Source organism: Sturnira hondurensis, unplaced genomic scaffold (genome assembly GCF_014824575.4).
Source record: "Sturnira hondurensis isolate 20B ecotype Veracruz unplaced genomic scaffold, ASM1482457v3 Scaffold0014615, whole genome shotgun sequence".
In the NCBI taxonomy this organism is placed as follows: domain Eukaryota; kingdom Metazoa; phylum Chordata; class Mammalia; order Chiroptera; family Phyllostomidae; genus Sturnira; species Sturnira hondurensis.
This window is the reverse complement of record NW_028087246.1, coordinates 1365110-1377832: the sequence shown is the minus strand read 5'-3', so window position 1 is coordinate 1377832 and position 12723 is coordinate 1365110.

Genomic DNA, 12723 nt, shown 5'->3' with positions numbered 1-12723 from the left:
ACGCCAGCCAGGGCTTCATGAGGTCATTTTGAAAATTAACTGATATAATGAATAAAAAGTGCATGGTACTATTAATGACCAATGGCACCAGATGTTAGTTAGACTTCGGTTCAGCAACCCCCATTCTTGAGTTCGGTGTGAAAGAACTCAGAGCCAAAGAACTGAACAAGCAAAAGCTTATTTTGAAAGTCACAACAGTAGAAGAAAAAAGTTACAGAGGCCAAAAAAAGGGGGTTGGGGGGCTCTTGGAACTCAGGAGAAAGAAAGGCAAAGAAAATGTGTCTAGGGGAGAGGCACTGGCGTGCTGGGGTGGGGGAGCCCCTCTGGAATTTCCAGTGCATTAAAAAAGTAGCAAAACTGTTACTCTCTGGAGTCTTTGAGATCTCGCTCCCCAGAATATGTCCTCTGTTTGACTCAGACATAAAAGTTTTCTACAGGTTTACATGTTTCTTAACGTTGGCACTTTAAAAGGGTGACTATTAGGGTAGGTGAATGACACCACAATAACAAATTCCATATGAAAATATATGAACTTCGAGGAGAAATACAGCTCTCACTGAACCATGACTATTATTTGCAGACCTGCAGTGGAAGCTGAGTCAGGAGTAGCTTGGCAAACATGGAGGCTGATGGACTGACTGCCTTCCCGAATAGATCCAGAATCCCAACCCTCTTCACCATGGCCGCACCCCTGAGGCAGGAGACAGCAGAGGAAGAACTCTGAGACTGCGCTGCTGTTACCGGCCAGCATCCAGCATCCTGGTTGCCAGGAAACACCTCTTACCATTTAGGTAGAATGAACAGCAAACGGAGGCAGGGAGGAGGAGGGAGACATGCGTCTCACCCACTGACTCAGGAGTCCTGGGACTGGTCCCATAATATTGCCAGGTGTCCCAACATCACAGGAAGCACCTGAAATTCTGTGCGTTGTTCCACTGTCTGGGAAAGAAGCCTTGGAACTGTGCTTTCATCCCGAGGCCTGGAATGCGGGAGGGTCCACGGAGCCCAAAGGAAGAGCCCATAGAACAACTTTGGTGCATTGCCTACCTCTGGCCACTGTCTGTTTTAGGAGGGAGCCCCTGATGCTTACAGAAGGAGCCCATAAACAACTCTGGGAAAGTGCCCCAACTTTGATTAACTGCCTTCTGTCACGTACCTGTTTTATAACAAGATGAAAAAACGGAGTCTAGAGGGAGATCAGGGTTTGGGCTAACAGACCCTCACACACCTAAGTGTGGGTAGTCATGTCCTATCTCCCCCTCCCCCCACCTTCCCCGGAAAGCTGGCACCACCTTCACTGGTTCATCAATATGTGACTTCTTCAACCCCATCCCACCAATTATGTAAGTCCTCAGAACAAAGGACTTGCTCTCTGACCACCCCTGGGGGGAGGGGGGGAGCGGGGGTGGGGGTGGGGGCGGGGGTCCCATCCTGGCCTTCAGCCTGCTTTGCCCTGAACCTATGCCTTTCACCACACCCCAGCTCCGTCCCACCCCCTACCTTGCTTAGCTAGGTCTGTTCTCTTCCATGGGAATGGATCACTAATAACCCTGACCGCCTGCTAAGAGATGTGCTGTGCTGATCTGTAAGTCTTTTTTTAAAGATGTTACTTTAAAAATTGTTTTTTATTTAAGATTTTTTAAATGTATTTATCTTCAGAGGGGAAGGGAAGGAGAGAGGGAGAGAAATATCAGTGCATGGTTGCCTCTCGTGCATTCGTTGCTGGAGACTGGCCTGCAACCCAGGAATTGAACTGCGATCCTCTGGTTCGCAGGCCTGCGCTCAATCCACTGTGCTACACCAGCCAGGGCTCTGTTCTGTAATTCTTTATATGCATTGGTTTCTCCCATTAACACCCTGACAGTAAGAGCTATTTCCCACACCCTGCCTCTGCTCTCCAGCCTCATGGCTTTCTTTGAAATCTCCAGATGCACCCAGCCACGCACTTGCTATCAGGCCCCAGGTCTCTTCACCTGAGGACCTGAGTGTGGCCATTTCATTCCCGCTGCCCCCTGAAATCACTAGTATCTCTAGAGATCCCTGAGGGGTGCTGGCTTAGCCTGCTGGCTGGCAGAGCAGGAGCTCAGCAGATGTTTGTGGAGTGAACTAGAGTTAAAGAGACTTGTTGAGATGCCATTTAGGCTGAGACCATAAGGGTCCGTGTGGGGGAGGGGAGAGTGCTCTGGGCAGGCCCCACAACTTGTACAAAGGCCCTGGAGAGAGAGCGCTGGTGCCCTGTTGAGGACTCAGGCAGGTCGAGGGGCTTGAAGACTTGGGATCAGGGTCAAAGCAGAAAATCCACAGCAGAGGGGGCTAGAGAGGCAGACAGGGGTTTGGAAGACTTTTGCATAAGACACCTTTCTTTGCAAGCAGCTGCTCACAGCTAGTCACATACTCAAGGGGATTCACTGGCTCCCAGCAGCACAAAGTGCTGGGCAGCCCTACTCACCCTTCAGGGCTAGCTTGATCCAGAAGCTCAAAGATGTCCCCTGTACTCGCTTTTCTGTCTCCCCTTCCCCCCATGTAAGCTTGGTGCTCAGAGCAGCTTTCATCATTGTGGCAACATACCTCTCTCGCTGTGGTTCAGGCAATAAACCTCCTGGCCACACATCTCAGAGTCAGGGGGGAGCTAGAAAAGTCCTTCCCAGCTGCCCCAGCTAAGGGTCCCCTCCACTGCCCCTGGGTCACGGGCTGACCCTGAAACCAGGTAATGGGATTATGCTGCTAAGTGTGGGGCTGGGCCACCACCCTACCCCAGGCCCCGGGTGGGGAGTGGTGAGATGAGAGAGAGAGAGAGGGAGAGAGAGAGAAGGGTCATGGGAGGCAACCACAGGAGCCAGGAAACGCCAACTCAATTTCACTTCCTCATCCCTATGGGCCATCTTCTCTACTTTATAGGATTATAAAGGACAGACGGGCTCGAGTGTGACAGGTGAGTGCCGCCCTCATCTCTGAGGTGGTCTGTGACCTCCTGCAGAATGCCTCGGTCCCTGTTGGGATGGGGTGCTGTTTTCCCTGGCAGTCACTAGACCCATTTTCCGGCTTACCCACACAGAGTCCTTCTTTCTGGAGAGGGGCAGTGGTCCAGGGTGGCCAGTAGGTGGCAGCGCAGAGGTGATTCCTGGCTTTGCTGCAGCTAGGGCACCTGAGCTGGGTGAAGGCTCTTGGGTCTCTCCAGGGGGATCCCACCGCCGCAGAGCTTTCCTGGGAACCCAGGACTCCAAGTGCCAGTAGGCTGGCTTTGTGGACATGCGACTCACTCTTACAAGGGCCCTGGGATTGGTTTAATGCTTTGCTGGCGCCATCTTGAAACCATAATAATTGTGCAGGAGCCCTGTATTTTCACTTTGCACTGGGCCCCCAAATTGTGGTGCGAGTGGCCTCAGGGAACCCCCTCACTGCTCTTTCCCACAAATATGCTGGGCCCTTCCCTTTATGTGCCTCTGCCCAGCTTTCGGGGACCCTGGTCATGCTTGTCTCCACCAGCTCACTGTCTGCAGGGAAGCCTGGAGAGCATGGGGGCCCTGCAGGGGAGGATGGGCGTCCTACATGTAGCTTGGGGTGTGGCTGGCAGGCTGCTGGTGCAGGGCTCTGGTCGGGGGTCAGGCCGGGACTTGGGAGTGGGCAGGAAATCCTCACTTGGCAGATAAATGGAGGCTGGCTGGATGCAGGCAGTAGGGTTGTAGGAGGGTGCAGCCAGGGGGGCCCCAAAAGAAGTTGCAATGGGGTCCAGAACTCAGGGTGTCCAGGAAATGTGAAAAGTGTGGGATGTCCTCACCCCCACAAGTCTGAGCTGGGGGGGATGGGATACATGGAGCCGGGCCACTGAGTTATTTTGCATAGCAACAGTTTCGCAGCTAACCTCTAGACGGGTCATTTAACATATCTATAACCTTTAACTGGTTTCATAGATACGTTAAATAGCTGTGGCCATGCTTTGAGCCAGGGAGAAAAGAGTGACTTTCACTCAAGATGTAACTGGGAGGCAACTCCCCAGCCCCAGCCCCTGCGTGAGAGCTTGGAGATGATTGGCTCCATGCCATGGGGCCACACCTGCCCAGACTCACTGCCTGGGAGGATATGGGAGGCCTGACGGGTGTAGCCGATCCTGGGAGGAGTCGGAAATGGAACTGCAGAGGAAGATTGGCGCTGGGATTTAAACGCAGACACGGCAGCCTTTGGGGAGAGAACCAAGCTCTTTTGGCCAGAATGGGGACTCTCGCAGCCACGTGACAGAATCACCATGTAGCTTTAGGAGAGAGAACCACGTGGCTTTGGCCAGAGTGGGGGGACCCCTCCCCTCTGCAGCTATGAGAAGAATCATCATGCAGCATTAGCAGACAATCACCGTGTGGTTTTCTATTTCTTTTCCTGAGACTGGGCAAAGGGGGAAAGAAGGACAGTGTGTTTGTGGGCGTTTTAAGGGACTTTGGGATTTTGATGAAGTCCTTACTCTTAAGTCTGTATAACTTGAATAAATAATTCCTTTTCACCAATTTCTAACATGGAGAGCTATAATTCTCTGGTGAAGAGAAAGGCAAGTACAGGGGGACCCCAGGAGAAGGGGGGGTCAACTAGGTAATGTTGTGGACCCCCTTCCCTGGTGGCCCATCCGGGAAAACCATGGAAGACCCATGTGCAGTAGCTTTACAGCTACTTGTCACAGTAAAAGCTGCCAAAACTAGCCGGGAAGGATCCGCTCTATGAGAATAGAGTCCCTTCAACCCCTTGAGGTCAATCTCTGCTTGGAGTTGGCCTGCTCCCATGTCCTCTGCTATAAACTCTGGGTGTTCGGTTCAAATCTTTGTCCCAATCACCAAGATCCTGGTTACCTCTGACAGGTCCATCTGGAGAGCCCACAGGACGGGCAGGAGGACCGGGCAGGCACGCACGACTCCGAGGCCCACCTTCAGCTGTGCTTCCTGCCCATCCCACAGGGGCAGCGTTCCGGGGTGGGTCCGACACTGCAGGGTTTCCGAGGGAAAGATGCTGCTGCCCAGGAGCCTCCGAAGGCACTGGGGTGTGCACACAAAGCCCAGGCCAGACAGGGCACAGGGGCCTTAGCAGAAACGGCCTGGAAGAGGAGGAGGACTGCCCGGGGGTGGCCACGGAGGAAGGGAGCTGGGGGGTGGGGCGGGTGTGAGCCAACAGAGGTCTTGCGTGTAAATCAGGAAAGGACAAGATGCCACGCCCACAGAGGACCTGGGGAAAACACAGCGTCGCATTAGACAATCGCGCACTGTGCAAAGCAGTCCTCTGATATTTCCAGGACTCACCTGGTACCAGGCGTAGTTATTACAATATTACTGACCATGTTTCCTATGCGGTAGTTTGCAACCCCACGGCTGCTTTGTAACTGCCAACTGTACTGTACTTCTTAACCCCTTTAATGGGGGACCCAAGAGTTGGAAAATTTCAGTTTAGTAACAGCTAATAAGCTTAGTGATCAATGCCTGTAAAAGCTGTTGTGCCAGGAACTGAAGGTCTGACCCACCCTGACTCCAGGGGACGGGGAAACGGCTCCTCCTTTGTGTCTGCGGAGGAGGCATTCTCCTCCGGGTGAGAGTCCACGGCCCACAGGGGAAAGAACGCTGCAGCTTCCTTTAAACTTTTTTTATTTATTTACTTTTAGAGGGAGAGAAACATCAACGTGTGATTGTCTCTCATGCACCCCCTACTGAAGGCCTGATCCACAACCCAGGCCCTGACTGGGAATCGAACCGGTGACCCCCTGGCTTCACAGGCCAGCACTCAACCACTGAGCCACACCAGGGCTGAATACTGCAGCTTTTATCTGATTAACCTTTTCCCTGAATTCCATACCCCTTACCTACACTTTTCTTCTTATAAAAAGGGTCGGTGTACAATGGGATTTACTACAGTACATTAGGATACATAACCCGCCGTCTTCTCAGATCACTGGTTATCTGAATAAAGCCCATAAGGACTCAGTCCCTGTCTCTGCTTTTTGGTTCTGGTGGTGACAGGCAGCACGAACACCAGCTTTTCCGGCTTCACCTTCACCTTTGCCACCCAGTCCCCAACCCCCTTCCCCTCTGGCAACCTTTACCTGTTGCCTGCATATTTGAGTCTGTTCTTTTGCCCATTTTAAGTTGAACTGTTTGGGGTTTTGTTGTTGAGTTAGAGGAGTTTGGGTTTTATTGCAAATACTGTAGGGAGTCATTGGGTTCCTACAACGTTAGGCAGGGAAGTGATGTGACCTAATTTGGGTTTGTTTTATTATTTGGTCACTTCGTTGAATGGAGAATGTTTTGAGAGTGAAGTGATTGTAGATGGAAAGACTAGAGGCAGGCTGTAAATGGAAGGAGAGCTGGACCTGGAAGGCAAGCGGGGGTTGAGGGAAAAGTTTGTTTTCGGTTCTTTGGAGAACACGGCAGCATGAACAGGACACACGTGGCAGAGACAGGCCAGCCACTCATCCCTCGGTTCCTCCTCCCGGCCGTGGGGCTGCCGTGCATTCCCCACACTCCCTGGGGACTACAGCTGGGCTCTTTCGACCAAGTTCTAGCCCAGGGGTGTCAAACTCATTTTCACCAGGGGCCACATCGGCCTCCCAGTTGCCTCCAAAGGGCTGAATGTCATTTCAACTCCTTAACAGTTAAGGAGTAGTTATATTTATACAACCCTAAAATTACATCCAGCCCTTTGAAGGCAACTGTGAGGCTGATGTGGCCCCCAGTGAAAATGAGTCTGGCACCCCTGTTCTAGGCCAAGGCACTGGCCGACACACCCAGGCCCCTCAAAAGTGCCCACGCTGGATCCTCCCTGTGGGAGGAAAGAGCCAGTGAACTGTCCTGTCCACTGGCTGAGTGAGGAGATTGCCAGCGACCCCCAACAGGACAGAGGCACAGCGGGGAGAAGACCTGGGTGCCTATGCGATCACTCGGACACCTCTCTGACCCCACAACACTGCTCCGAACCGTGGCCTGAGTGAGAAACCTTCACTCTATTGAGCTACTGCGAATGTGGGGCCCGTGTGTCCCATTCTTTAACCTGGACACTGGTTGACTGAGTCCTGCACGCCATCCAGCACTCCGGACATACACACCCGTGGAGTGGCTCTCTGATGTTGCTGTGGAGCGACCTCTGAAAGGACAAGACTGGCACCGCGTGCCATCGTGCCCCGTTTGCCCAGCAGGCCTGTGACCTTGTTGGGCGTGACTGCCAGTTCACTCTTCTGAGTCGTGTCCCCAGGACTGGAAATGCTGGAAAGCCACGGCAGCAGCAGAAAATAACACAGGAGCAAACTGCAAGTTAAGCAAAACCAGCGGAAGTCTCCAGGTTGAAACACTCCCAACAGCCCGGGGCCACACAGCAGCACCCCCACCCCTTTCGTAATCCAATTACCATCCAATGAGAACTGTAAGTCCCTACATTTCACTGCTGGTATCTCCCTCCACACCATGCCCCCTTCCACTCTTGGACAGTGAATAAAAGTTTGCTCTCTGCATCTTCTTTTTGTGAATTATTTCACAGCCCATGTCACCAGCCACCCAGCAAGCTCCAAAATACTTCAAATGAAAAAAGCAAGGTGCAGGCCTGACCAGTGTGGCTTGGTTGGAGCATCATCCTGGAAAAGTTGCAGGTTTGTTCAATTCCTGGTCAGGGCACATTCCCAGGTGGCAGGTTCAGTCCCAGGCACTCTTACAAGAGGCAACCGATCAATGTTTCTCACATGGATGTTTCTCTCCCTCTCCTCCCTCCATTCCCCTCTCTAAAGATAAAATAAAATCTTACAAAAAAAGAAAGTAAGGTACAGGGGAACACGTATAACCTGTTAGTTTTTGTGTAAAAAATAGGTGGGGAAGAATAATGGAAACATAATTCCTTGTTCCTGTACAACAGTGGAACCAATAATACTGGTTACTCCCATACAGAGTTGCTGAGTGAGGGCTAGGGGATGGGTTAGAGACCTTTTGGGTTGTACCTGTTGAATTTTGAATCATGTGAATGTGCTTCCTAATTTTAAATTTTAGGGTTTTTTAAAACATGTTATTTATTTTTAGAGAGAGGGGAAGGGAGGGAGAAAAAGAGGGAGAGAGGCATCTGTGTAAGAGAAATATCAATATCTTGATATTTCTTGAAATATCAATATCTTGCACACCCCCAATAGGGACCTGGCCTGCATTCCAGGCATGTGACCTGACTGGGAATCGAACGAGTGACCTTTCAGTTCACAGGCTGGGATTCAATCCACTGAGCCACACCAGCCAGGGTGATTTGGATATTCTGAGTATCCAGTCGGAGTCAGCTGTCTCCTGCTATTGGCTTCCAGTGGGGAGAGGCCGGGGTGCTGCTGAACATCTGCCAATGCACGAGACAGCTCCAGAGCAAAGAATTATTTGGCCAAAATATCCATAGTACCAAGAAATTCTGCAAACCACTTTTGACACATTCACACATTCAGTCAGTCACAGCACCCTCCCCATAGTGCTCGAATCTTTTTTTGCATTTCAGTGTCATTTTTACCTTTCTTGAAATAATAAAGCATAATACTCTGAAAATGTTGCATATCTTCTTCCATCTCCAGTATTAAAATGGTTGCACAAAAGTTTGCCAACTTTGATACTTTTTTTAATGCACATTGATATGACAGGTGTCACAACACAATCTAACAAAATTGTTTCAAATGAAGTTAAAGACAAGTAAGCACCACTAGAGCCATAGTATGGAAAAAGCATTAAGGACTTTTTGGCCAACCCAATAAGGTACTGCCTAGGAAATATAGTCAGTTATATTGTAATATGTATGGTGTTAGATGGATATGAGATTTATTGGGGTGATCACTGTGTAAGTTACAGAACTGTGTAATCACTGGGTTGTACACCTGAAATTAATATGATATTGTACATCAGCTATAATTGAAAAATTAAAAAATACTTAAAAAAATTAAAAAGTAAAACATGATGGACCGAAATAAACTCAGCCTTGAGCTTGGAAGACTGGCAGATGTTTAGGATTTACTGTTAAGTGAGGGAACGAGGGGGAGGGGAGCAGAATTCAAAATGGTCCACACCTGCCCTGGCTGGTGTGGCTCAGTGGATTGAGTGTGGGCTGTGCACCAAAGGGTCACTGGTTCGATTCCCAGTCAGGGCACATGCCTGGGTTGCAGGCCAGGTCCCCAGTGGGGGCCATGTGAGAGACAACCACAGATTGATGTTTCTCTCCCTGTCTTTCTCCTTTCCTTCTCCTCTCTCTAAGAATAAATACATAAAATATTTTTAAATGTGAAAAAAATAACCTCCACTTGTAGCTCTTCATTCATGTTATCAATATTAAGAAAGGTGAGCTGAACGATACTAGTTTGTTTTCATAAAGTTTGAAATCAGAGAACTTTTTTTGGAATTCAGTCCTCAACTCTTTAATTTCTGGAATGTAATTCAGGGCATTACTTTCATTTTCAGAAACTAATTCCGTGTAGGGAAGCGGGCCAAGTAGTTCCCTGACAAATGCGTTTCCCAAAGACACAAGTTTGCTAGTAAAGAGCGAACCTCATCGTGCATTTTTGTAACCACTTGTGCATGCCCTTGCAGAGAAGTATCCAGCATGTTTAGGTAAGTCCCAATGTCAACCAACAAGGCCAGGTCTTTGACCCTATCTTTAAGCTGAGGCACAGGTTCTCCTTTAGAAGACCTGAAAAAGTCCATTTTTCCCAACAGTTCAAAAAACTGCTGTAGCACCACACCACGGCTCAGTCACTTAAGTTCTACGGAGCAGAACAGGTTTTCACACTGTGCGTCTAATTCCCCGAACAAAGTTCTGTGTCTCTGCAAAGCCCTGACACTTTAGATTTAAGTTTTGTGACAGTTGTTTCACACCACCCATCGCAGAATCACCATCTGTGCTAATGCTTACTAATATCGACCAGTCTACATTAAATTTTTTAAGACCTTTCTCAACACATAAAAATAAGTCATTTCCTGATGTTGTGCCTACCAGGGGCCCCACGTCCAGAAGTTCCTCATTCACATCAAAAGTTTCATTAGCCCTGGCTGGTGCGGCTCAGTGGATTGAGTGCCCGCCTATGAACCAAGTGGTTACGGGCTTGATTCTCAGTCAGGGCACAGGCCTGGGTTGCTGGCCAGGTCCCCAGTAGGGGGCGTGTGAGGAAACCACACATGGCTGTTTCTCTCCCTCTCTCCCTGCCTTCTGTTCTCTCTAAAAATAAATACATAAAATATTTTTAAAAGATAAATAAATAAAAATCAAGAGATTTTTCTTTCAAACCAGTATTTTCAGGCAATCAGTAGCTTTCAAAAAAAAAACCCACTTTTGTATTCCCAAATGTAAACCACACTTAGTCACGAATTTGTAATTCTTTTTACCTAACATTGATACTCAGTTTGCTAATATTTCGTTTTGGATTTTTGCTTTGTGTTCATGAGAGTAGTGTGTAACTTTTCTAAAAATGAACCCATCTGATTTTGGTACCACGTTTAGGGCGGGCTTGTGAAATTAGCTGGAAAGTGTTCACAACACCTCTTCTGAGATTAAACAGTGCAGTGTAAATGCTTTAGTCTAGATTTTGATTGTTTAAATGCTTTAGTCAGGATTTTTTATTAGTTAATAATTTATTAATTAATAAATTATGCTGCTCCGTGCTGTGCGTACAATTACTTCATCTCTACTGTCATTGTCCTCATCTTCCCCATCTTCTGTCTCCTTTGGAGAAGGACTAATTTTCTTAAGTTCATTTTGATTTTTTTTCCTCCTTAATAAATGGACAAGATTATTAGGCACATCACAGGGCCCTCCACCTTCCATGCTATCTGCACACGTTTTGCCTCTATGGTTTGTCTGCAAGTTTACACTCGTGTCAGCCTCATTCTAAAATTACTTTCATTTGGAATCTTTTACTTATACCAGGGAGTATAAAAATATGTATAAAGGCCTGGCTGGTGTAGCTCAGTGGGTTGAGCGCAGGGGGTTGAGCGTGTGGGTTGACCACATGATCACGGTTCGATTCCCAGTCAGGGCACATGCCTGGGTTTCAGTCCAGTTCCCAGCAGGGGACTCACATGTTTGGGTTGCAGGCCAGTCCCCAGTGGGAGACTCACGAGAGGCAACCATACATTGATATTTCTCTCCTTCTCTCCTTCCCTTCCCCTCTAAAGATAAATAAATAAATATGTATAAAAAGATAATTTTTGATGTATGTTTGTAGGTCAGATCTCCCATAGCTTCTCTTTTGAACCACAGTTTAGAGATGTAAAGTCCACAAGGAAAAAGAGACAAGCTTCTAGGAATTACTCCCTTTCCTCTTAATCTGCTTCACCACGTGTTTTCAAATAAATAGTTTAAAAAATTAATCCCACTACCGGGTGCTCAATTGCAGGCACATAGGGCCAAAATAAAAGCCTCGTACGGGAAGAGAATTAGTACCTACAACTCAGGTGTCCTCACCTTTCCAGAGTGAGAACTCAAAATCAATTGGCGCAGATTCCACTTCTAACCCCATCAACATTTACAACACAACTGAGCCTCAAGCCAGAACCTACGACCCTCACTTCCAGAGGGAAGCCGCAGGCTCGTCCCTGACCAGTTCTCCTTTGAAGGCTACGTGGGTGTAGGGTCCGCCAACGGCGGCCGCCGTCCGGACGCCCGGGAGGAGTTCACAGCGGCCCCGAGGCCCCTACATTGGAGCAACGCCCCGCCCGCAGCCGCCCGGCACTCCACACTTGGGCAGAACGTAGCGGAGAAAACTAGATCACGCACGTCACGCCTTCGGCCAATCAGAGTCCGCCTCGCCTCCGGGCCAATCCCGAGCCGTGACTCCAGAAAGGGGGCGCGGTCTTGGGTCGGGGGACGCACGGGTTGTGCCTGAGCGCGGGGTGGAAAACTTCGTCCCAGGTGGTCCGGTTTTCCCGGTCCGGCGGGGACGGCCGCGGTTGCCGGGGTACCCCCCCAACTTAGCCGGGTGAGAGGCGCAGGCCCTGGCAAGTTAGGGGCCCTGGTGGGCGGTCGCGCAGCGCGATACTGCACTACCGGTGGGGCGGTAAAATGGCCGTCTTAAAAACAGCCCGGCACTGTTTTTGAGACGAGGGTCGGTTACAGGCGCTTGAGCGAGGGTCGGTTACAGGCGCTCACATCCGTTGGCCCCGGTAGGCCGCCACCTGCTCAGTGGCGTATGTGTTGGTACTAGGGCGATTTTCACCCGAGAATATAACGGATGTTGCAACGCGCGGCAGAACGGAGACCACAACCCGGGGCGGGAGGACTGAAAGGACAGCCCTGTGACTCCGGGCGGCGCCCCTCGCTCCCAAACTGTGTCTGAGGTTGTCATCAAAGCTGTTAGTGATGCTGCTAGTGATAGCTAGAACACATTAATACCTGTTTTATGCCAGGTGTGGTACTGGCAGCTTTTTCATATCTTTTATCATGGGCTTCTCAAAGTAAACTTGTCTTAGATGTTATTAGGAGTTTCATTTCACACTTAAGAAAACAGACTCACGCCCTGGCTGGTGTAGCTCAGTGGATTGAGCGTGGGCCGGCGAACCAGAGGATCGCGGTTCGATTCCCAGTCAGGGTACATGCCTGGGTTGCAGGCCGGTTCCCTGCAGGCCAACTCCCAGCAGGGGATGCACGAAAGGCAACCATACATTGATGTTTCTCTCCCTCTCTCCTTCCCCTCTAAAGATAAATAAATAAATAAAATATAAAAAAAAACAGACTCACGAAAGTTAAGGAACTTGTCCACAACCA